This window comes from Ixodes scapularis, unplaced genomic scaffold, assembly GCF_016920785.2.
Source record: "Ixodes scapularis isolate PalLabHiFi unplaced genomic scaffold, ASM1692078v2 PGA_scaffold7__128_contigs__length_106722199, whole genome shotgun sequence".
In the NCBI taxonomy this organism is placed as follows: domain Eukaryota; kingdom Metazoa; phylum Arthropoda; class Arachnida; order Ixodida; family Ixodidae; genus Ixodes; species Ixodes scapularis.
The window spans coordinates 74,157,380-74,184,284 of NW_024609882.1; the positions used below are offsets into that span (position 1 = coordinate 74,157,380).

The following is a 26,905-nucleotide window of genomic DNA, read 5'->3' on the forward strand; positions in this document are numbered from 1 at the left end:
GCAGACAGACGTTCGGTCAAAGGACGTAAAGTTCGTACGGATACCACTATTTCGTCAAATCTATGAATACAAAAAGTAATCTATGCACGAGAAAACGATTTCGGGACGTGAGCCCATAAAACCGCTGACGTTAGAGATATGACACGCAACCGACCGACAACCTTGATCAGAAGCCCGCCGAAGCGCCGAACACGACACTTCGCTTCGCCCATATAGACTTCGCCGAGCTTTCATGAACGATCGCTCTCGACTCGTTTTGTTTGCCCGCTTGCTCCAACCTGTCGATCCGGCCCGGGCTCTACAATGTCTTATGTTTTAGTAGAATTTCTACTCGACAAGACCCAGCCTGTTGTGAGTTCCGACGATGTAAGGGACTTTAGCGGTGTAGTTGAAGACGACAAGGTGTACCAGGTCTACTGGGCCGGTGACGCGCGAACAAAAGGATCGTTCTACGACGCGAAAGTACTCTACATGGCAGGTGAGTGGAACTGAAGTACGGCGAGTGATGTACGAGTGCTTTGCATAACACGCTGACGACTTAACTGCATTTGCAGCCGAAGCATCTCGTATAAATTGGATAGTCAAATCGAATTTCCAAAGCGGAGGCATAGCATAGTTGTTAAGGTGCCCGACTTGTACGCAAGCGGTCGCGGGTTCGATGCGCGGTAATCTGCTTTTTTTTTCTTTTTTTTTCTCGAACATTTTGTTTTATCGAGGCATTTGGCGATATTTATGAGTGCGTATAGCTTTACTCTTATATAAATGCTGCCCTTGTTGATGAAATTCCCTTGGCAGTGGCAGTCAGACGTCATCTGATGGACCATCAGATGACGTCTGATGGTCCATCACGTTCCACCAAGACTGCTGACTGGCAGTCAATGTCCCAAATTACGTACCTTAACGGAATTTTCCATAGGGTACCTAGACATGCAAAGCAGAAAGCAAGACGGACATAAGACCTCTCTTCGTGGCCACCTAAGACAACGCCGCCTTCGCAGTTTGACATCGACCCAACCCTGCCTACCCCACAACGACGACAACTCAGTGACCTTCTCGCCGAGTTCAATGAGTGCTTCTTCACGTCGTCAAAGGTGCGCCAAACGACCGTTGCGAAACATCGAATTGTCACTGAAGACAACGCGCTTCCTGTGCATCGGTCGCCGTACCGTCTTTCCGTGAAAGAAAGAAAAGTCATCCAGAAGCAGGTCCAAGAAATGCTCGGTGACGACATTGTCCAGCCCTCAAGCAGCCCGTGGGCTTCACCGGTAGTCCTGGTGAAAAAGAAAGACGGGACTTTTCGGTTCTGCGTGGACTATCGCCGACTAAACGCCGTAACAAAAAAGGACGTCTAACCGCTGCCACGCATCGACGACACTCTGGACCGGCTGCGCCATGCCCGATACTTTTCGTCGATGGACCTGAAGTGTGGGTATAGGCAGATCGAGGTCGACGAACGGGATCGAGAGAAGACTGCCTTCGTCACGCCGGACGGACTGTACGAATTTAAAGTGATGCCATTCGGACTGTGCACAGCACCGGCGACGTTCCAGCGCGTAATGGACACCGTTCTTTCCGGCTTGAAATGGCAAAGCTGCCTCGTCCATCTCGACGACGTCGTGGTATTCGCAAGCAACTTCGACGAGCACCTGAGACGTTTGCGAGCCGCGCTACAGGCTATCCAGAATGCTGGACTGACACTAAAGCCGTCAAAATGTCGGTTCGCTTACGGCGAGCTCAAATTCCTGGGCCATGTCGTGAGTGCACAAGGTGTAAGCCCTGATCCTTCCAAGACATCTGCTGTTGCAGAATTTCCCAAGCCATCAGACAAGAAAGCCGTAAGAAGATTTCTTTGACTGTGCGCTTACTACAGGCGTTTTGTTCGCGATTTTGCCAAGATTTCTGCACCACTCACGCATCTGACCAAGGACGACGTGAACTTCCAGTGGGGGGAGGAGCAAGAACAAGCGTTCAACGAACTGAGGGAAAAACTTCAGTCGCCCCCTATCCTCGGACACTTCGATCCATCAGCGGAAACGGAAGTTCACACGGACTATAGCAACGCCGGACTCGGCGCGGTACTCGTCCAAAGACAAGACGGAGCAGAGAGGGTGATCGCTTACGCAAGCCGGGCACTGTCCAAGGCAGAGAAAAATTACTCGATGACCGACAAGGAATGTCTCGCTGTCATCTGGGCGTTAACCAAGTTCCGCCCGTACCTGTACGGGATCCCGTTTCGCGTTGTCGCGGACCACCACGCTCTCTGTTGGCTCGCCAACCTCAAGGACCCGTCAGGACGCCTCGCTCGCTGGAGTCTGCGACTGCAAGAATTCGACGTGACCATTGTGCATAAGTCTGGCCGCAAGCATAACGACGCCGACTGTTTGTCTAGGGCCCCAGTCGAATCTCCTCCCGAAAGCACTGACGACGACGACGACGCCCGTTTTCTCGGTGCAGTGACAGATGCCGACATGGGAGCACTTCAACGAGACGACCGGGAACTTCGCGCCGTGATCGAACACCTCGAAGGCCAAGGAAGTTCAGTTCCGCGAGTCTTGGCCCGAGACTTGTCAAGCTTCGTTCTGCGGCGAGGCGTGCTCTTCAAGAAGAACTTCGGAACGAGTAACCCTGCTTGGCTTCTGGTTGTTCCGGCCAGCCTGTGAGAAGAAATCGTTCAAGCATGCCACGACGACCCGACGGCTGGACACCTTGTCTGCAGCCGGACGCTCGCCCGGATTCGTGACAAGTACTACTGGCCGAGACTCCCGAAATCAGTCCATCTGTACACAAGGTCGTGCCATGAGTGCCAACGACGTAAGAGGCCTCCGACGAAGCCAGCAGGACTCCTGCAGCCGATACCTGCCCCGACTAGGCCTTTCCAGCAGGTCGGAATGGATTTGCTTGGGCCGTTCCCAACATCTACGCAAGGAAATCGGTGGATTATCGTCGCGACCGATTATGTTACACGGATACGCCGAGACGAAAGCCCTGCCATTGGGAACAGCCGTGGAAGTCGCCAAATTTTTCGTCGAGTCCATTCTCCTTCGACACGGCGCACCTGAAGTACTGATTACAGGTCGCGGGTCATCCTTCATGGCCCAGCTGACGCAAGAAGTCCTTCGTCTCAGTCACACCAGCCATCGTCGCACCACGGCGTACCACCCGCAGACCAACGGGCTGACGGAGAGACTCAACAAAACCATCGCCGACATGATTTCCATGTACGTCGACGTAGAGCACAAGACATGGGACGAGGTGCTGCCGTACGCCACGTTTGCGTACAACACAGCGGTTCAAGAAACCACGGGAATGACACCGTTCCAACTGGTACACGGCCGGACGGTTACCACGACGCTCGACGCCATGCTGCCTCACGTGCCAACCGGTGATGGCAACGACGACGCTTAACTGATCTCCCAGCGCGCGGAGGAAGCTCGTCAACTGGCAAGAGTCAAGATTCAAGACCAACAGCGAGTCGACGCACGCCGGTATAACCTTCGTCGCCGGGACGTCCACTTTCAACCCGGAGACCGGGTATGGGTTTGGACACCAATACGGCGCCGCGGTCTCAGCGAGAAACTTCTGAAACGCTACTTCGGACCCTACAAGATCATCCGACGCCTCGGCGATCTTAACTACGAAGTCCTTCCCGACGGAACGCGCCCATCTGCAAGACGTCAGCCGCTACCCGAGGTGGTGCACGTCGTCCGGCTGGAGCCGTATTACGAACGATAGAACTTTCCACTCTCGTCGACGGGTAAACTGTGAACGGTGAACTGCGGCTCGCGATTCTGCTGCCTTTTTGTTTTGGATTTGTTTTTGTTTGTTCTTTTTTTCGTTTTGTGCTGCATCGGGACGATGCACTTTTTTAAAAGGGAGGGATAATGCCGCGCGCAGGGTCACAGACTTGTAGAAAGTTCTCGTTTATTCTTGCTGCGGACATAACTATCGTTTATCCCTGCTTTTGTTGTTCTAGAAAGTGCTTGTTCATTCTCGCCCCGAGCGCGCTACGCTAGAACCTCCGCCGAATCTTCGAGATAGTGACTCACTCAAGATAAGAGGCCGCCCACGACCTTGTCGAGTCAGTTTCGCCCCAGCACTCGACTCTGCTGTCTCGCCGACCTCGACGCTCGCGACGCTTTGTTATTATTTTCTATTCTCTTTTTGTTTTGGCACAAGTTCGCCACATTAAACGTTTAGTTCTTTATGTTTATTTATTGTTATTCTGGTCACCACCCGTGACAATATTAGGCATCCAATGACCGAGGGAAAAACATGAAACGCCCGTCGTGTCTGCGCTACAGGCGGACGCCCTCTGTCCGCAGGCCCTCTTCCTAAACGTCTATCGTCTCCTCAAAATCCTAACGAATCTGCTCGTAACAACAGCGGAAGGTAAGCGCTGGTTCTCTTCACTACGACGGTTGAAAACATACCTGCAAGAGTTCACTTCGAATGAGCGACTGCTTAGTCTAGTGCTTTTGAATGTTCACCGCGACATTGAAGTTCAAGTGGTGGACATCCTGGATATTTTTTGCCGAAAACGCAGGCAGCTGAATCTTAAAATGTAGGCGCTTGGCATTAATAAAATGATCAAGAGAGACTGTAAATTGCTTTCTGAAATAGGTAGCCACAGCTACTTTTTTATTCGCGGTAATTTTTAGTCCAAAGCACGTAATTCTACTCAGTACACAAGGTGTGCCTGAGCGCAGCGCCACCTGTTGCTTACAGTGCAATGGCACTTACAATTAATTTAATATTCCTTACATCACTGACATTGTTTTATATTAGCCCCATGTACTCGTTTTTTTATGTCTAGTTTAGTTTGGTTTAACTATGTATTTCAGTGAGGATAGTTCGTTATGCTTTGCCTTGAAATTGCCATCCTTCATCGCACGAATGTTTCAAAATATCCGTTCTCTAAATATCTGAGATCAAATTCCGCATCTCATCAAATAGGCATGAATGAAGACATATTTACTAATTTAATTATTCAAACATTTTCTACCTCACAAACGTTCCTCCCGCAAGCATAAAAATTGGAGATAATCCGCGCTCCCTCTTTGCTACGTGCAAGACCGACTGCGGGAGCAGGGGGCGGGGGGGGGGGGGGTGCTTCGGCCTTTCATGGGGGGGGGGGGGGGGGGAACGGCCCACGAACCCCGCCCCCTTGCCAACGCCACTGAGCGTGGATATGCCCCCATGGCGTGCTCGTGGATAACTCCCATGTGGATTACCTTTACTCTACGGGACCACATGCGACATGAAGGTTCCAGTGCGGCGAAGCTTGTGCATGTCAGACTTGGCTGTTTATGTAAAACCATCATGAGGGCCTTTTTGACTCTTCGGGGCCCAAATGTGATATGAGGGCTCCACGGCGGCAAAGCGCTTTCGTGCCCGAGCTGGGCAGCCTATGTAATCCCCCAGTGGGTCCCACCTCGCCCTTGCAGGGGCCAAGTTTACAAAGATGGTGTTCTACGGCAGCGAAACCGTGTGCGTGCCCAAATTGGGCTGCCTGTGGCCCTCCTCGGTTCAGCGGGGGCGAAGTTGGTATGATGTAAGTTGCACGATGGCGAAGCGTAGGCATGCCCGCACTCGGCGATCCATGTAATTCCACCGTAGATGGTTTTACCACTGTGGGCTCCACGGTGGCTTAGAGGGAGCTTTCCCGAAATGGGCTGTCCATAATAAAAAAAAAAAACGAAAGAAAACGTGGGTTCCATTTTTCTTAACGAAAAACCCAGTATAACGTTTTACTATGTGGATTGCGGAACTGGAAATATAACTAAAAACTTGGCTGGAACCTGAAATTCACGTCGCATACAAAAGAAGAAAAAAATACAAAAACACGAAATGCAGATAGGGTTTAGATATATTTACAGTTTCATATTCCAGATACCGAAATGCTTCACTGGGTTTTTCTGTGGGGTCGGCTCGCGGGGGGGGGGGGGGGGGGGGGGTGCAAGTTTATGAAGTTCGGGGCTTCATTTCGGTAAAGTGCGGGCATTCCTACCTTGTTTGGCACTTGTAAAACCCCTGTGGGTCCAACCTCGACAGTGCAGGTCTCAAGATAACGAAGTTGGGTGCTCGATGACGGAAACACGTAGGCATGCCTAACAAGAGCTCTCCATGTAAAATCCATATAGATCTCACCTAGGTTGTGCGTGGGCCATGTTAGTAATGTGCTGCCTCCACAGTGACAGAGCATGGACATGCCCGACTTGGGCTGCCAATGTAAAACTGCCGTGGGTCCTACTTAGGTTGTGCGAGGGCCACGTTAGAAATAGTGTGGGCTCCACATTGGCAAATCGTGGGCATAACCAACTTGCGCCGCCCGTTTGATGCCGCCGTTGGTCCCACCTCGTTGATTCGCGAGCGGAGTTACCACAAAGATAGGCTCCCCGAGGGCACCGCATAGTCATACCTAACTTGGGAGGTGCATGCGATGCCCCCTGGCTACCACCTCGGTTCTATGGGGGCATGGTTAACATAGATGTAAGCTCCAAGAGGGGTAAAGCGTAGGCATCACCAACTATGCATACCCGTGGAACTAAAAAAACGGCTCTTTCCGCTAATATTGAAAATATTTACAGCATGTTCTGGATATCAAATTTAGAAGATCGAATTAAGTTATTACCAAATCACCCAGAATTGTAATTCTAAGTGTGAGTGCGAATCTGTAGCCCTGTTAAACTTTTTACTAACTTGCTATACAGTGTGTTCATCGAGAAGGCCGTTTTTCGTAGGATGGCATTTTTTTGCACAGGGTATTGTATTTGTGCGTGAATTTAAAAAAACTCTCCTCAGAATAACATATCTGTTCTCAAATTCGGTGTCATTAACGAGTCAAGCTGGCTATGTACTCCGAATAGCCGAATGAATGAAGATTTTGTATTCAAAAATGCACAGTATTTTTTCCATTTTGCATTTTTGAAAAACTCGATTTTACTTTGAATTCCTCAACACAATTTATTGCTGAATACAAATGTAAATATTTCCACTAGGCGCACGGGGAAAGCGAGGCATGTAACATTTGGTATGCACTAAACAAACCTTCCCCCTCCCCCCGTTAAAAAAATTAGGAAATGACCACGACATAAATTAGGTTTCCGAGGCGATCTCATGTGGGCTGCCTACGTAGGCCCATTGTGAGCCCCATGATGAGGACCAATGTGTGCTGCCCACCTAGGCCTCCTGTGGGCCCCTTTTGGGCCCCACAAAAAAAGCCCTTGTCGGCCGCCAAAGTAGGTCCACTATAGGTCCCAAAAAAGGAGCCCATGTGGGCTGCCCAAGAAGGCCCACTGTAGGTCCCCCAAGGCAGCCTAATCGGGCTGCCCAAGCGAGCCCCACTAAGGCCCGGCTTGCATACCAGGCGTGGCACCCACGTGGGCTTGCCAAGTTGGGTCGACGTCGGCCGCCTTTTTAGAACCCACTTTGTGCTAGCGGTCCCAAAACATTAGCCTTGGTGAACTGCCCTAGTATGCCACCTGCAGGTCCCCCGAGGGAACCCCCATGTGGTCTTCCCAAGTAGGCCCCCATGGGAACCGCGAGGGAAACACATGTGGGCTTACCAAGTATGCCCCGTGTAGGTCTCACGAGTTATTCCAAGGTGGACTGCCGAAGTAGGCCCGCTCTGGGCCTCACAAGGGATTCCCGGTAGGCAGCCGAAGTTGCGCCGATTTGAGTTCGAGTTGCAAAACCGACGTGCGACCCCCGTAGTCTGCCCACGTGAAATCCTCATCTACCCGTATTTTGAAGCTCTCTATTTGCTACTTGGGAACGGCCAACCCCTCGTGGAGCATGCAGGGGGGCCTACATGGTCAGCCCCCCTACACTCTTGTTTAGGGACATTTTCAAAGTGACTCTGAAAAGGATGCCGAGGTTGGTCCCCAGTGGACAGCCCACGTGTCCCACATCCCTACTGAAAAAAAAAACAATTTGAAATTCAAACGGGTGGCAAACTGGTTGACCCGTTTGAATCAAACGGTTGGTTGGTTGGTTGGTTGGGGTTTTTATGGCGCAAAAGCATCTTAGGCTATGATGCGCCAGGTACATACACTATGGCAGATAGGGTTTCGAAGAGGATAGGACTTTAGTAGTTGATGATAGGTTAAAGCTATGTGTATGACTTGTAAATAGTTATGGGCATGACGTTGCGTGTAAAATCATAGTCGGTGTAAAAGGCCGATAGTTTTCAAGGAGCTAAAAACGCAGTGATTCGGAACTAATGGTTCGTTGTCAAGCAAAATAGGGAGGTTTAAAGGCGTATGCTCTTTATATAGCTGAGAAAAATGTTTCCGTCGGTCTAGGTCATAAGCAGGGCATTCTAGTAATATGTGTGCGACAGTTAAAGGATTATTGCAGTGCTCGCACTCTGGGGCTTCCAGACTGCGCAGAAGGTGGCCATGGGTGAGGTGCGTATTCCCTATCCTTAGCCGACACAGGACAACCTCATAAAAGCGTTCACGGTGTCTTGCACTCTCCCACTCACTAAGCAGTGGCTTTACAGTATGCAGCTTGTTATTTACTTCTTCATTCCATTCTTGCTGCCACTTTTCTCTTATACGATGCCTTAAAGTCTGTGATAGTCTTTATATGGAATGTCATGCAGTTCAACTTCTTTGTCACCAGCAGAACTGGCTGCAAGGTCTGCTTCCTCATTACCCGGTATACTAACATGGCTAGGGACCCAGCAAAAGACTATTTTAATGTTCTTTTTGGAAGCATCGATGATTTTATTCTGCAACTCTATGATTATTGGATGTTTAGAAGTATCTAATGATGAGAGCGCTCTCAGTGAACTAAGTGAATCAGTATACACAACTGACTTCATGCTCTTCGTTTCTATAATATGATTAACTGCCAGGCGGATACCACATAGTTCAGCTGTTAAAATATTGGCTGTATATGCAATTCGTTGAACATAGCGAACAGAGGGGCCAACCACAGCACATCCAACGAACGTTTCTGTCTTGGTGCCATCTGTGTAATACGAGATGTGTGCAGCGTATCTACTTTGGATTTCATAAAATTCCTGTTTGATGCATTCTGGTGGGGTGTCTTTCTTTCTGTACTTAGTCAGTGAAAAGTCACACAAAATGAGGCTATATTCCCACGGAGCTATTGCTTGAGGTACGGGGGTCGCGGGCATTGTAGTGCTCAGTCCAACCGAATCTGCTGCAGCTGCATTTCTTATACTAAAAGGCGGGATTACAGAGGGCTTGTTGTCAAAGGTGCGCTTATACCTTGTTTCTTCTACAGCCTCGCGTGCAGGATGTAGGGTGAATGAACGTATTCTAAGGGGATACATAAACCCCAAAGCAAACCTTCGCTTTTCCAGAGACCATTCATTTGTCTCTGCATAAAGGCTGGGAATAGGCGACGTGCGAAGTGCACCTGTAGACAGTTGCAATCCCTGGTGATGAATGGGATCAAGCATTCGAAGAGCTGAGGGCCTTGCCGATACATATACACAGCTACCATAGTCGAGGCATGAGCGAACCACCGAACTGTAAATTCGGAGAAGGCAGAGACGGTCAGAGCCCCATGAGGTATGAGAAAGGACTTTAAGAATGTTTAGTGCTTTCTGGCATTTTACCTTAAGATACTTAATATGAGAAAAAAAGGACAGTTTACTATCAAAAATAAGCCCTAGGAACCTCTGTTCCGGTTTTGTTGGAATTGGAATTGAGTGCATGGTCACCGATAGATCTACTGTAGCTCCCCATAAGCGAGAAAAGCAAACAGAAACTGTTTTCTCTTGTGAAAACCTAAAGCCGTTTTGATCAGCCCACTTGAGCAGATTGTTTACTGCTAATTGGATCCTACGTTCACAGAAAGCAATGTTACAGGATGAGACGGATATCTGAAGATCATCAACATAAAGTGAATACTGTACGGATGATGGGATGGCCCGGGCTATCGAGTTTATTTTTATTATAAAAAGGGTGACACTCAATACGCCTCCCTGGGGAACACCGTTTTCCTGGCAGAACTCTCGAGAGTAGGTAGTGCCTAATTTGACACGAAAGGTACGTATCGCCGAATAGCTCTTTACGAATGCTAGCATCCTGCCTCGAAGGCCATAGTTATACATATCTTGTAAGATGCCATGCCGCCAGGCAGTGTGGTAAGCCTTTTCTAAATCGAAAAGGACAGAGAGGCAGTACTGTTTATTTACGAAGGCCTCACGGATGGTAGACTCCAAGCTGACAAGGTGGTCCAATGTAGATCGTGATGAACGGAAGCCACACTGATATTTATCAAGAATATTTTATTTTTCTAAAAAGTACATAAGTCGTTTGTTAAGCATTCTCTCCAGAGTTTTGCTAAGACAGCTTGTTAGCGCTATTGGGCAGTAACTGGATGCACACGATGCATCCTTTCCAGGCTTTAGGAAAGGAATGACGGTTGCCACTCTCCAAGACGATGGAAATGTGCTTTCCTGCCAAATGCGATTAAACAAATACAAAATTATGTCGAGTGTGGAATTGTGAAGGTGAGTAAGCATATGGTAGTTAATTCCATCTGGTCCAGCAGACGAAGGTTTAGTTTCATGAAGTACCCGTTCCAGTTCATTCAGTGTGAGAGGTAAGTTGTATGCTTCTCGAGCTCCGCCGGATGTCCGCACGGATTGGAGTTCTGCTTGTCTCTTGTGTTTCAGAAAGGCAGATGAACAATTCTGAGAGCTAGAAACACGTTCAAAGTGTTTCCTAAGGAGATCTGCCTGTTCTTCTAGGCCCTCAGGGCACAGTCCGTTTTCGGAAAGAAGCGGTACTGAGTAAGCCCGGTAATGCCCATTGACTTTATGTACTCTATCCCATACTTCCTTGGTGGTGGCGGTGCTGTTAATAGAGGAAGCATAACCTTGGAAACTTTGACGCTGTGAGACGCGGCGGATGTATCTCGCATGAGCCTTCATCCGCTTGAAACTGATGAGATTAGTCACTGTTGGGTAACGTCTAAATATGCCCCATGCTCTGTTCTGATTTTTTCTTGATTTTTCACAGTCGGCATTCCACCATGGTTTAGGGCGGCGTGGTAAGCGATGAAGTCATAGGGATTGCTAAAATGTCAGCATTGAGGATGTGGGCGCTAAGCAAATTGGTGACTTCATCGATAGAGAGTTTGTTAAGCGGAGTACAAGCGAGCTGGGTTGCCTGGCTGAAGACAGACCAGTTTGCTTCCTCAAACTTCCAACGGGGAGTTCGTGTAGGCACTGTAACAGGTGGATTTAGCCGGTTCAGAATGATAGGAGAGTGATCGCTCCCATAGGGGTTGGGATCGACAGCCCAGGAAAACAAAGGAAATAATGTCGGATCGCAAAGAGAAAGATCAATAGATGTAAAAGAATGAGTTGAGGCACTGAAATACGTAGACTCTGCTTTGTTCAGCAAGCATATAGCTGTTGAGGAAAGAAAACGTTCTATCATCGAGCCACGTGTATCTCGTCTTCTACTACCCCAAAGAGGATTATGAGCGTTGAAGTCACCGAGAATTAGGGCAGGTTGGGGTAATTGGTCGTGAAGTGATTCAAGCTCTTCGCGGGATACAGGATAGCTTGGGGGAATGTAAAGTGAGCAGACGGTTATTAAACGGTCCAACAAAACACGAACTGCCACGGCTTCCAGAGTGGTATTCAAAGGAAACTCAATACATAGGGTAGACGGCTGGACAACTATAGCTACTCCACCAGAATTGTGCGACAAAAGAGGTCTGTCCTTGCGAAAAACCTGAAAGCGCCTTAGGATATTAGAGTGACTATTGTTTAAGTTTGTTTCCTGAAGACAAAATGCTATAGGGTGATGCTGGTCTAACAGAGAGTGCACGTCATCGTAGTTTCGAAGCAACCCTCGACAGTTCCACTGCAGGAATGCTGCCATTATGCATGAATTAGAAGAAAGACCATTCATCAAGACCTAAAAATCAATTTTGATGCGGGGTGCAGGTTTCTTTTTAGATGTGTTCTTCGGCCTATCTGTGTTACCAGAGGAAGTCGAAGGTAAGGACTCCGAGCTTGAGAATGGCCTGTCGTCCTTGGACTTGGGCCCGCTCTCGTCCATCGGCTCATCGGGGGCCGCCTCTGGCTGACCCCTAACGGCCTGTGACCCCGACGGCTCACCAGGTTTTCGGGCGCCTTCAGAGGGACGAGAAGGAAGTCCCCGACCTCGAGGCGCCTGGATTTTGGATGGCGCAGGGATTGAAGAACCCTGCGCTTCAATGGACCCCGAAGCGATAGGATCTACCTTTCGCTTTGGGGTTGAACGGGTTTGTGCCACTCCAGATGAGGTTTAGGGGGACTGAGGGGTGGGGGGGGGGGGGGGACGCAGGTCGTCCGTTGACGTCTGCGTTCCCGTTGACGCCGTCGACCGCGCCGGTCCCCTGCGCGCGGCCTCGGCATAAGAGCCTTTGGAAATAAAAGAATATCTTTTCCGTGCTTCTGAGTAAGAAATATTTTCTTTGGCCTTTAGCGAGAGAATTTCCTTCTCTCTCTTCCACAGGGGACAGCTGCGAGAATATGCTGGGTGTGTTCCTCGGCAGTTGACGCAAAGATGGGTATTGTTGCCACAGTTGTCGGAAGGGTGGTCAGTGCTTGCACATTTTGCACAGGTGGCTTTTCCTCTGCAGGTTAGTGACCCATGTCCAAAGCGCTGGCTGCGGAAGCAACGCCTTGGATTGGGGATGTAGGGGCGAACTTTGCAGTTGAGATACCCGGCTTTAACTGTGGGGGGAAGCGTTGTCGAGTTGAACGTTAGTACAATGTGCTTTGTGTCCCGTTCTTCACCGTCGCAACGGATAGTGATACGTCGCACAGCGACCACCCCTTGATCTCGAAGTCCCTCAAGTATCTCGTCGCTAGATATTCCAAGTAGATCATCTTCAGAGATGACACCCTGCGTGCTGTTCAGTGAGCGATGTGGAGTCACTGTTACTTTGTAGTCTCTTACTTGGTTGAGTGCAAGAAGTGCTTTGCTTTGTTCGGCATTTGTGACCTCCACAAGCAGGTCGCCAGATGGAAGTTTTTTGGCTTTAAAAGATTTTCCAATTACAGTTTCTAGGGTCTTTGCGACTAAGAACGGGGAAAGCTTTTCAAGTGGTTGATCTTCGTTCTCCGAGTGCATTAGTATAAATTTGGGAAAATTCATGACTGGCAAGGTTAGGCTTGTTGATGTTGTCTCTTCGGTGCGGACCCTTTTCGGGGCCCGATCAAGGAAAGATTTAGCTTTAGTACCAATATTTATTTATTTATTTATTTTCATACTCTCAATGCCCGGAGGCTCTACAGAGAGGAGTGGGTGGTACAGATGAAATTGTTGGCAAGCTTTTTGAAGTATGTGACGTCCTGGATGGACACGATGGAGGCAGGGAGGTGGTTCCATTCGCTAGATGTTCTTGGAATAAAAGAGTCAAAATAGATGTTCGTATGACATGTCGGCGTGCCAACCTTACACTGGTGATCGTGGCGAGGTGACACATATGACGGATGAAAAAGTAGTTGATCTTTTAGAATTGGATTAGAATAATAGACTTTATGGAAAAGACAAAGACGAAAGTATTTACGGCGTAAAGCAAGGTCAGGTAAGTCCAAAGTTGTCTTCATTGATGAAACACTAGCAGTACGAGAATAATTAGAAAGGATAAAACGGGCTGCTCGGTTCTGGACTGATTCGAGAATGTGTGATAATGTTACATGACCCGGATCCCAAACGGAACAGGCGTATTCGAGTTTTGGCCTGACTAAGGCTTTATATAATTGCAGTTTGACGGGAAGATTAGCGGAACGAAAATGGCGCCGCAAAAACCCAAGCATACGATTAGCATTATTAGAGACATAGTCGACGTGCATGTTCCAGGAAAGGTTATGAGTTATGTGAATACCAAGATACTTGTATGAAGCAACAGCATCTAATGGTATATCATTAAGGATGTATATGGCAGGGTCAGTGTTTTTAGAGAATGGGAAAAGGATTTCGGCACCTGCGGTGTGCCGCCCACCATCGAGCCCAACTTAGGGAGTAGTCAGCAGCCCATAACAAAATGGGCTTTGCTGGAACCGCTGATCTACTAGCACTTGCCCAGGTGCTATACCCAAGAGTGGTTAGGATAAGGGTATCTGCTACCACACAAGGTTGGCCCTTGCCGCCAAAGAAGGTGAAAGTGAGGGAGAGGGAAGGGGAGAAAAAATAGAAAGAGGGGATAGTAGAAGAAAAGGCCACTCCTACTGAAAAAAACCATTTGAAATTCAAACGGGTGGCAAACTGGTAAATCAAACGGGTGCAAACTTGTCGACCCGTTTGGATCAAACGTGATTATGGGATACGGGTAGCCGTTTGAAACGGTACCCGCTCGAAACGGTACCCATTTGATACAGGTGCCCGTTTGATACAGGTGCCCGTTCGACCTTGCACGTGACCACAGGTTTGAACGTGCCATTCGAATCGGGAAATTATGCGCTAGCCCTAAACGGGGATCGTCTGGTAGGTTGGTTATCTTAAACTTAAGTAAGCCGTTCCGAAACTCATAAACCTATTTATAACATAGAGGAAACACGTAGAACAAATGTGCTCACGTAGGTGCTTGCAAATGGACAGGAAAACAGACACAATAGATTGTTTTCAATTCTCGTCAAAGCTTATTACGTCTTCTGTAGACAAGTACAAACGTGCAAGCGATCTGTGAAATGTGAGAGGCACTCTAAGCTTTTATACAACTGAGAAGATAGCAAACCAAACAAGAACCGAGGTAATTCTAGACTATGAAGGTAGACTTTCGGGAAATTATTCGCCCGGCTGCCGCGAGAATAGTGGCTGCATAATTATATAGATAATCTGGAAGAGTACGAGTAGAAGAACGGTCAATCGTTGCCAAGAAGTAAGGTTGCAGTGCACTTACCATAAAAATAGCGGACTTGAAAGATGTAATCCGTGATATTTGTCGACACGGTCAAAGCATGACAACCACACAAACACAAATGAGAGGGAACGGCTTCTTGGAAGTTTCAACACGATGCGGCCCACAAGCTGTCAGTTGCCGAACCCAACCAAACCGCAAGAATTCCTGACTTCTTTGAAGAATCGCTTGTTGCCGATATAGACGTAGGACTTTTCGAACACTGGTAGCTTTGGTGCACATCCAATACGTTGTCGACAGACATCCTAATAAGACCGCAGTGTTAGGCAACAGATCGAAGCAGGTGGACGCTCGAAGTTCGAGCTGGAACTGACAACAAGCAGACAAAGAAAAAAGCGGCTGCTAGGCGCACCCTTCCGGATCTCGATGCTTATCAGCGTGTAGCTCGCGCGCGGCAGCGGGTCACGTGACGGGTGACAAGAGAGGAGGGAGGGGGCGAGGACCACAGGGACGGCCCCTCTCCCTCTCCCCAGACATTCCAGTGAGATGTATTTTTGTAACCTGGAAAAAAAAATATGCGCGCGCGCATTTTAGCACGCTCGAACCTTGGAAATGGCGGCGGGGCGGCCAGAAGCTCGGCTTGCGCCCGAGCGAAGAAAGTACTCAGTGCGCGAGCTCGTAGTTTGACTGCTGCAAAGGTGGGCGTGCTTTCGCAATGCTCGATGTTCTTGCAGCCGCGTGTACGCGTGCTACCTTCGCTCCGTCTTGAATTAAAGTGAAACGGAGTCTAGACGTACATTCTTTCACGCGGTCGCGTCTTCTGTGAGAGAGATTCGAGCTGAATAAGTAAATTGAGGCAACAAAGATGGGCAAAGTTTTAAATTTGTGTCAAAAATATCGGCTCACCAACGCCGCGCGTTTACGTAAAACAACAACAAAAAAAAAGATGTTAGTTTTAGTTGCAGTATAAGCGAATATCAGCGCAATTGAAATATAAATATAATTACTTGCATTACGCGGACGATCTGAAATCGATGAACCGGCGCTCCCAGCCTTCCGGAAACATTGGCTGCCACGGATGAAACGCTTGGCGTGCCCACGCCGCCGATCTGTACGTTCACTATCAAACGGGCTTCTGAGAGCCGTTTGATTAAACCGGTACAGTTTGCAAAATGGTCACTGGTTTGAGCAAACGTGCGACAACTTTGGCCAAACGAGTCGCCCATTTGCCCAGACGAGCGACCCGTTTGACAAAGGAGTGACCTGTTTGTCCAAATAGGTGACCGTTATGGCTCATACGGGAGACCCCTTTGAGCCATACGGGCGACCCCTTTGACAAACTGGTGACCGGTATGGTTAAAGTGTTACCGGTATGGACCCGTTTATTTTCATATAGGCGCCAAGTGTTTTTTTTTCAGTAGGGACTAGACTGAATCATCCTGGCCGGGCCTAATTAGCAGGACTCCCGTCTACGAGAAGCGGGGGCCGAAGTGGTGTATTGCCTCACCCGGGGGGGCCCCGAAGGGTCCAAACCTGCCCCGGGCTCGGCTCAACCACCAGGATGCCCTTTTGCCCGGACACGGGCTCGCCATGCACAGTCAGACGTGGGTGGGTTTTATCCACTTTTTACTCAGGGTCTGTGGTGTCGCCAATGTGGCTGGGGTCCGTGGTGACGCTATACCCACCAAGCGCCTAGAACCTAGGGTGCAGGCGCCCCCTGCGGGGCTCGGGGAACGTGGAGACGCCACTCTCCAAACACCTGCTTTCACAGGTGCCCCGTGCGGGGTGAATCAAACGGGTGCCGAACTTGTCGATCCGTTTGAATCAAACGTGATTATGGGATACGGGTACCGGTTTGAAACGGTACCCGTTCGAAACGGTACCCGTTTGATACGGTTGACTGTTTGATACAGGTGCCCGTTCGATACAGGTGCCCGTTTGATACAGGTGCCCGTTTGATACGGGTGCCCGTTCGACCTGGCACGTGACCACACGTTTGAACGTGCCATTCGAATTGGCAAATTATGTGCTAGCCCTAAATGGGTATCGTCCGGGAGGTTGGTTATCTTAACTTATTTAAGACGCCCCGAAAACTGACGTAATTTACTTAGATTTTTCTAAGGCGTTTGACACGGTGTCTCATCCAAAGCTGCTGGCAAAACTTTCCAGTATATTCAAAAACTCACAAATCATAAATTGGGTAACCGCGTATTTATCAAACCGAAGCCAATATGTCCACTACAACAAAGTTGATTCGGAAAAAGTGCTCGTTACTTCAGGAGTGCCCCAGGGTTCCGTACTTGGGCCACTTTTGTTTTTGGTTTACATTAATGACATTCCAACCAATATTGATGTCCCGATTAGATTGTTCGCTGACGACTGTATTATATATAAAACAATAAAAAGCCATACCGACAATCTTAAACTGCAGCAGGCTTTGGATGAGATACTGTGTTGGACTAAAAAATGGCAAATCAAGTTAAATTTTTTTAAAACAGCCGTCATGACAGTGTCCTGTAAAAAAAAGCCAATTCAATTTAGTTACCTACTGGGTGGACAACCAGTAAAGCGGGTCGAGGAGTACAAGTATTTAGGACTTGTTTTTAACAATAAACTGAACTGGAACCAGCATTTAGAATTAACGGTTAACAAAGCGAGGGGCACTTTGTTTGCGTGTCGTAGGAAATTAAAATATGCTGATTTTGACACTAAACTTGTTGCTTATAAAAGTTTTATTAGGCCTGTGCTCGAATATGCTAGTTCAGTATGGTGCCCTTTCACACTAAACGGTATTAACAAGCTTGAAAGTATCCAAAAGTTAGCTGCTCGGTTTATTTTTAATGATTATCGTAGAGAAACATCGTCCACCGAATTATTTATTAGAGCGAAGCTTCAACCGTTGCAAATGAGAGCGAAAATTGATAGATTAAGATTGTTGTTCAATATTCTTAATGGCACTCTTCATGTTCAAAGCTCTAACTATATACAACCATTATCGACCGGGTCCTCACGTCTAAACCACACAAGAGCGTTAAAACAATACAGGTTCAAAAACGACTGTTTTAGATATTCTTTCTTCCCTCGGGCAATTCAAGAATGGAACGAGCTACCAAATGATGTCGTCGTTAACACAACTGTTGCTAATTTTGTATCTGCTCTTGAATTCATACTTAATTGAGTTTTTATTTATAAATCTGCATCTTGTATACATGTTTTGTACCCACTCCTACCATGGCTCCTTGACTGGAGCCAGTAGTATTCCTAAATAAAAAAAAAATAAATAAACGTAATTATAACATGGAGAAAACACGTAGAACAAATGCGCTCGCGTAGGCGCTTGCAAATGGACAGAAAAACAGACACAAAAAATTGGTTTCAATTCTCCTCGAAGTTTATTACCTCTTCTGTAGACAAGTACAAACGTGTAAGTGATCTGTGAAATGTGGGAGGCACTTTAAGCTATTATACAACTGAGAAGATTGCAAAGCAAACAAGAACTGAAGTAATTCTAGACTATACAGGTAGACTTTTGGGAAATTATTCTCCCGGCTGCCGCGAGAATAGGCACTACGTAAGTCTATGGATAATCTGGAAGAATATGCGTAGAAGAACAGTCAATCGTTGCCAACAAGTAGGTTGCAGTGCACTTACCATATTAATAGCGGACTTGAAAGATATAATCCGTGATATTTGTCGACACGGTCAAAGCAGGACAACCACACAAAACAAACGAGAGGGAACGGCTCCTTGGAAGTTTCAGCACGGTGCGGCGCACAAGCTGTCATTTGCCGAACCCAACCAAACCGCGAGAATTCCTGACTTCTTTGAATCGCTTGTTGTCGATATAAGCGTAGGACTTTTCTAACACTGATAGTTTTGGTGCAGATCCAATACGTTGTCGAGAGACATCCCAATAAGACCGCAGGATTAGGCGACAGATTGAAGCAGGTAAGACGACCGAAGTGCGAACTGTAACTGATAACAAGCAGACAGAGAAAAAAGCTGCTGTCAGGCGCGCTTTTCCGGATCTCGATGCTTATCAGCGTGTAGCTCGCGCGCCGCTGCGGGTCACGTGAGGGAGGTGACAAGAAAGGAGGGAGGGGGCGCGGTGAAAGAGCAAGACACCGAGATAGCCCCGACCTTTCTCCCGAGACATTAAAGTGAGACGTGCTCTTTGTAGACTCGGAAAGCATTCGCGCGCGCGCGCATTTCAGCACGCTCGAACGCAGGAAATGCCGGCGGCCAGAAGCTCGGCTTGCGCCCGAGCGAACGAAGTACTCAGCGCGAGCTCGTAGTTAGACTGCTGCAACGGCGGGCGTGCTCTCGCAATGCTCAATGATCTTGCAGCCGCGTGTTCGCGCGCGGTTCCTTCGCTGCGTCTTGAATTAAAGTGAAACAGACTCTAGAAGTACACTATTTTGTGCGGTCGCGTCTTCTGCGAGAGAGATTCGAGCTGAATAAGGGAATTGAGGCAACAAAGATGGACAAAGTTTTAAAGTTCCGTCAAAAATATCGGCTCGCCAACGTCGCGCGTTAAAGTAAAAAAAAAAAAAGATATGTGTTAGTTTTAGTTGTAATATAAGCGAGCATCAGCGCAATTAAATATAAATATAATTACTTGCATTACGCGGACGATCTGAAATCGGTGAACCGGCGCTCCCAGCCTTCCGGAAACATTGGCTGCCACGGCTGAAACAGGCGTGCCCACGCCGCCGATATGTGCGTTCAGTATCAAACGTGTTCCGGAGAGCCGTTTGATTAAACCGATACAGTTTGCCGGTCACCGGGCACCCGTCTGTGCAACATGGTCACCGGTTTGAGCAAACGTGCGACAACTTTGCCCAAACGAGTCGCCCATTTGCCCAGACGAGTCACCCGTTTGCCAAAGAAGTGACCAGTTTGCCCGAAAAGGTGACCGTTATGGCTCATACGGGGGACCCCTTTGAGCCATACGGGCGACCCCTTTGACAAACTGGTGACCGGTATGGCTAAACTGTTACCCGGTATGGACCCGTTTATTTTCATACAGGCGCCAAATTTTTTTTTTTTTTTTTTTCAGTATGGATTCCTTTCGCATTTCGGGCAAAGATAGGGCCCTCTTTGGCAGCCCACACGGGCGGCCTCGGGGAGCTCACAAGAGGCCTACTGGGCAGCCCACGTGGGCTCCCCTCGTGGAATTCACACTGGGTCTAATTGCGTAACCTGCAAGGGCGCTCTTCGCGGGGCCTACAAGGGGCCTAGTAGGCAGCCCAGATGGGTCATCTCGTTGGGCCCACAGTGGTCCTACTTGAGCAGCCCACATAAGGTCTTCCCGGGAGTGTCATTTCCATCGGTGCCTTTGCATAATATCCATGCGGGGTGAGGTATTTCAGTCCACAAAAAATGAACCGGTCTCACTTTCACCGCGTGCATAATGCAAATATTTCTATTTTGATAGTTGAATAAAACGTCGTCACCAAACCTATACAATCGGCATTCCAAGTGTACAAAGTGGAAAACAAATCTCTGCAAATTTGAATGTAAATTATGCTGCCCAGGTAATCGGGTAACACAGCCAGCTTCAGCCGTCTACATACCCCAAATCAAATACGACATTCTGCCGAGCGTGCTTCGATGCTTCGCGGTGCTCCGCGTAAAAAAATGCAAAAAAAAACAAGCTTGCCGAATTTAAAATGGGGTTCTCAAAGTAAACGCAAAGCAGGTTAAGTTAGGATTCAACTTTATCAAACCTAAACTTTGTGGGCTATGCGGCCCATTACTACGCGAAGGAACTCGAGCTCGCGCCCCTTGCTCGCGAGCACGCCGTGCTCGCGAGCCATGCTCAAAAGTCGGGCTCAGGGGGTTCGTCCACAGCAAGCATAAAGTAAAGGTGTGTGTTTTGAGAACTGCCTCATTTTTCCTTCTTTTAGTATGGGGAGGCTGGTTCGTAGAGATTAGCTTTTGCTTTACATACACCTCTTTCTGGGCATTTTGCTTCAACTTCTCTGCCTTTAGCGCATCTCGCTTTCGAAGCAATTTCGCTTTCAAGTCGATCAGCGATGACACGCTCGTTCCCAGCGATACCTTCCCGAAGTTGCGACTCTTTTTTTCCGGTGCCTCCATGTCTTGCGAGAGAAGCAGACCTTCCTCGTGAGCAGGCTTGTAAATAAGAACCGCGAATGCCCCACTCAAACACTGAACGATAAAGAGTACCTTCGATTCACAAGTTACAAAGATACAACATGAATAGCCTCATGTTTGTCTCCCAATTTGCAGAGATAACGCGGCCTCTGAACGAACTGCTGCGCAAAGGCGTCAAGTGGCGTTGGACGGAGGCACAGCAAAATGCTTTCCATCAACTGTCCAGAGCTATTGCTGAAACAACATCTTTGAAGCTCCCAGGCCTCAACCATCCGTCTGTACAGCAAACCGATGCGAGCGGCTACGGTTTAGGTGCTGTGCTGCTTCAAGACTTGGATGGTGTCTTACGACCCGTAGCTTTCGCTAGCCATAAGTTGCAAACAGCTCACCGAAATTAGGAACGTTTGCGAGCTAGAGTGCCTAGCCATCATATTCGCCCTGCAGAAATTCAGCATGTATCTTGATGGCGCGCGCTTTGTGATCCAGTCGGATAATGCCGCTTTGTCTTGGCTTCAGCGGCTGTAAAATCCGGCAGAACGATTAGCACGCTGGGTCCTTACGCTCCAAAAATATGAGTACACAATTGTGCATAAGACAGGCTCACAAAACAAAGTTGCAGACGCTTTGTCCTGTGCTCCGCTCGGTGAAGAGCACGTGCACGAGGATGCCAATGTTGTGGCTGCGATAGATGCTTGCTCGCGCTGGGTACCTAGCCGAGATTTTATTTTCGCGGAGAGCCTAGGACTTGACTTTTGGAACACAGGCTATCGGTTAGGTAGTGACGCGAAACTGATCCCGTTCACCAGACGAGAGAATTGTATCGTCAGTGTCGATAACGCTGACGTTAGAACGCCTGCTTTGCGACTCCCATGTGCGGTAAGCGATTCTTTGCAGAAGTTTCTTGCTACGGACAAGCAAATGCGTCGTCTCCGAAGACTCCTGGAGGAGTTTACCCGATGTTCACAGAGGTGCACGAGGAATGACTTGCCTATTTTTATCAAGAATAGCAGAGAACTCACTGGGAAAGCTGGCATTGTGGAGACGGACAAGCCGGAGCGCACAGCACAGTTCCTGTCGCATGAACTGATGCGGGAAGGCTGAGACAGAACTGGGAGGAGCAGGAAGCCGAGAACGCCTTCAAGGAATCCATTCATTACGGACACGTGTGCTTCCAAGAGGCACGAGAGCACGGCGTCGGATTATACGACCTCTCCGGAGATGCGGTCGAACATCAGAAACAACTGGACCTTCTCAATAAGTTGAGAGAACAGACGGAGAAGCAGAAGGCCATCTCCAACTGCATGAGGGAGAAGAGGGAAGTGATGCTGAAGGCTCGTCTTGGCTCGGATTCGGAGGAAGAACATCCCGACCAAAGGTGAAGAGAAGAAAGCGTCGAGCGACGAGGAACGCGGCGACGAGGACAAGAAGAAAGAGGAAAAGGCGTTGGTGCCGCCCCAGGGGGCGGCCGAGCAGGCCAAGGACAGCCGCGTGTACGACGTGCCCGAGATGCGGCCCTGGGACCAGGGGAAGAACCTGGCACAGATGGTGAACGAGCCACGCTTCCGCAAGAAGTTTACTCAAGAGGACTGGATTGAGAGGCAGAGGCAGGGCGAGTTTGCACCTCCGTAATCTTATTTGATGGGTGCAAAGCAGCCAAAATACTCCAACTTCACCGGAGGTGCGGAGGAGTATGGACACTCCCTACCCCACGTTGGGCGCCAAATAATGCAGGGTTCGGTGCTACTGCTCACACGAAAGAAGGACCAACGAGGCAGATCTCAAAACACACACCTTTACTTTATGCTTGCCGTGGACCAACCCCTTGAGCCCGAGTTTTGAGCGTGGCTCGAAGGCAACGGGCGAGAACTCGAGTTCAATCGCGTAGTAATGGGCCGCAAAGCCCACAATCTTTACACTCAAGCTTAAATCTACAATTCTCGATGATTTGCAGTCAAATTCAGACGAACTCCCGTTGCTGAATTTCATGAGTGACAGTAAATATTCTCAATCTAGCGTCAACTGCCGTTTTGGGAGTCGCGCAGGTAGTCCAAGTTTGACATGCTTACGCCTATCACCCATGGACTCCACATCTAAACCAACCGTACGCACGTGTAGTCGAGATGGGACCCAGGGGCAGTGCATGGTGCGCCCACTTTATATATATATATTAAATATATATATATGCTCCCGCATAGCCGAAGTGAGACCCACGGGGGCATTGCATGGTCAGCCTAACTTGGGCATGTCCAAGCGGTTCCCACATTGAGCCCGCCACTGTGCGAATTCTGCTCCCGTATTGCCGAAGGCGGACACAATGGGATTGCACGGGAAGAACAAGTCGGGTGGGAACATGCGCTGCCACTGTAGAGCACACATATTTGCTGACTCTGCCCTTGCATAGCCGAGGTGACACCCACCGGGGTGCCACCTCGGTTATGCGGGATGGCACCCCGGCGGGTGCCACCCCGGACGCGCGAGGTGGCACCGGCGGGTGCCACCTCGCATGGACGAAACAAGTAGGGCATGTACGCCTTTTGCCCGGAGGTCCCGCATCCTTACTAATTCTTTCACAGACAAGATGGAACCCACGGAGACTCTAGGAACGGAACACAAACATATGATTAAATGTCTTGCCATTTATGCGGGTTGCATCATCACCAATTAAAGAGCAAAATTAAGAATTCTTCGGGAAGATTGGAACGGTTTTTGTTGCAGGATGACTCACACCTGCGGATGAAAAGTAAAATGGATTTCTGCAAGAAAGTCGAAGTGATGCTGTATTGTCTCCCTGTATTCGCCAAGCCATGTTTTGTGACTTCGCATACGTTATGGACGAAGAAATGTCCCTTGTTTACTAACAATTGCGCGTCATGTACTCTGTAGACTGGACAGTATAAAACCTCCAGCTGGCCTGGAAACACGGCTCAAAATCGCGTCATTTTGGCTATTCCAGGTGTGAAATGCGCGGATTTAAAAAAAGTAAATACGGTTGCAATAGTTTTCTTCAAGATGTAGTTCGTACTGGTTTAGACTTTTAGAAACCATAAGTAGGAAAGCAATATTGAAAATTAAATCAGACGAGCTCAAGTAAGAAGCGCAACAAATACGAATCCACGCAATATAGGTTGCCTGCTAAGGTGTGGATATGAAACATTTATATGGATTATATTATCGCTGATTCTTGTAATGGTGTATTTCTAGCCTAGGTAAAATTTCTTATATTTACGCGTAGGTAGCGACTAATGGTTGCGAAATTTTTTTTGTTCAGTGCACCACCGAAAATCTAATTACGCCGGTGCGCCGAGCATGCGTTTTCTGTCAAAGGGTTTCTTTATCGTTATTCATAATTGATAAAACTAAAGAACATACCTTGGACTCGATGCTGCTTTTACGCCAAATATCGAATCATCTCATATTGCTGGAGACATGGAAGAAAAACTGATCTAGGATTTGAATCTTCTAGCCCGGATGTGCTGAAAAAATATACGCTTGCAGTAGGTTTCACAGAAACCCAGAAATACTTTTTTCTCTCACTCAGCATTGTGTGATCGGGCTTCTATTTTCTGCTGATCCAATAGACGCAGTTGCTGAAGGTAGTTTTACCGGAGGAGGCAACTGCTCTTGAACAAAGCGAACAACGATACACTGTAGCTCATTATTTACGAAAATAAAAGAACAAAGTAAAATATACTAATCCCGGAATAACCATTAATGTTAAACGCGGAGAACTTCTCAGAAGCAGTAGCGAGCGAGAGGTAGATGTTCGGTACAGCTAACGTACAGCATAAGGGTTCTACCGAAACTGTGAGAACGGGCGGTGTTTCGTCTGCTATATGGATAAAACGCGTGCCCTACTGCGATTACCCGGCTGAATCCGTTCTAATACCCGTATGGAATAAAATTACAGTGTAATAAAATGGCGCCACATTGAGAGCACGTGGTGTTATGGGCGACACCGTGTTCGTTTCTCTGCACTGCGGTCTGACACAGAAGACAGATGGCACTTGTTTCCGTATACAGTTGGTTTTAACACATAAAAATAGGAAGATGATCGCTAAGGACCTAACTTATTACTCCAGACCTTACAGCGCGACGATACTTGCGGATGCTGACAGATTGTGACAGTAAATACGCGTTGCGAGTTAGAGAGATGTGTCGCCCTTTCCTCGTCATTAATCAAATTCTCTTCTAACGCCGTGACTGTACTCTATCGCAGTTTGTATGCACCTAACCTATAACTTAATAAACCCAGGTTCCTTGAGAGATTATTAAACACATTTTAGTTATCTACTTAATCGCTATCTCTCCGGCAGCATTTCCAATGGTATAGAAAAGAGCGCTTCGGATTTTTAGAATTATATTTCTGGAAACGATTTGTTTGCGATATCAATATTTTGACATTCTGGTAGAAACTTTAGTTTTTGTATTTTTGCAGGGGCAAATAAGCCCCAAAAGCGGAAGACAAGGCAGATCTCGCAGCCTCTCCATAGGGTGGAAAACGTTTTGTCGACAGCCTAAGTATCGATATCCGGAACGTCCAAGGGCAAAAACTCGGATTCCGTCTGTTACCGTGGTCAGGAGAAAAAAAAAAAAAAAAAATCAAGCTGTATCATCCCAATGTGAATCTCAAGTTTCAAGTCCGCAAGGTTTGTTGTGTGTTTTCTACATAAATGTACTTGTCACCGACGACGACATAGCAACCACGTCTAGACAAAATACAATCTGGAAAAACTCCGAGATGACTTGTACGTAAAATGCCCTAAAGTTGTTGTTGTCGGATTGCGTTCCGATTTGTGTTCCTTTTTTTTTTTTGTAGATTATCTTTCTTTTTTTAATTGGCACACAATTACTTTTAGCCTCAAGCATCTATGTTTGCGTTACTCCAGCCGATGTTGATTAGATGCTAAAGAACAATGTGAAGATATAGGGAAGGTTCATATGTGGAGCAAGGCGGAGAAAAAAAGCGACTGAAATAATGTCTGCGTCGTAAGGAATACAGCCGTGTGCGTGGAGTGGACAAGCTCTCTCGTTGTTTTTCGGCAATAAACGATAGATAATTATTGAAGGGAGATGCACTTCATGGCGTGAAGCATCCGTTTGTTATATTGCAAAGATGACTAGAATAATAATTTGTGACATAGCGCACACGGTCACAGATTAAACGGCGTGTACTTGTTCACGCACTACATGCCTCCCCAAGGAAGTTCCATAAAACGCAATAACGAAGGTTCACGAACATATCAATTCCTTCTCTTTGAACAGCGCATCAGTATAACTGCACACAGAGGTGAACTTAGATCCCTATCCGACCAAACAATATGCACTTTATGCATAGATTTTGCTTCACGTGTCTTGGACGTGACGTGATCGCATTGTACCAAGGGTTATTCCTACTCGTTTCTTTCGAGAATAAGCAAAATTGATCGCATAAAACAGGATGCAGCAGGCACGCGCGCAGAAGTACGCCCGCTGACGAGATGTCATTGCGCGCCATGTATTCTTTTGAATTTCGGTCTTTATGCAAGCCTTTATATAATATTCATACATTTGCTAAATTATGCATTCAGCAATAATTTTGTAATCGATACTTTGCAAGATTAAAGTACAGATGTGTTAAAGTAGTACTCAATGCTTTTTAGTTCATTCTATATTTAAGCTGCATTAATCGAATTCTTATAATTCCGATGATTTTGTTCCAATATAATTAATAAAAGTCATAACATTGTTTGAAATCATTTAAATATAATGTGTTGCGCTATTCCGTCTTCGGGTAAATTACTCAATTCAAATTGTTCGAAATTTGTGCAAATACGTTGTAACAGGTTGGTGCAGATGCCCGTGCTTCAATAGTTTAAAAGTCATTCGTTAATCAAAATTGTGTACTACATAAGTTAGCTTTCATTTTATATCGGATATCATGGCCTCGCACAGCGTAGCACCG

General features: G+C 47.7%; 1 pseudogene; it reads left to right on the forward strand.

The window, feature by feature from the left end:
• The first annotated feature begins 20,754 nt into the window (after positions 1-20,754).
• Positions 20,755-23,847, forward strand: LOC120842855 (annotated as a pseudogene).
• Positions 23,848-26,905: the final 3,058 nt, after the last annotated feature.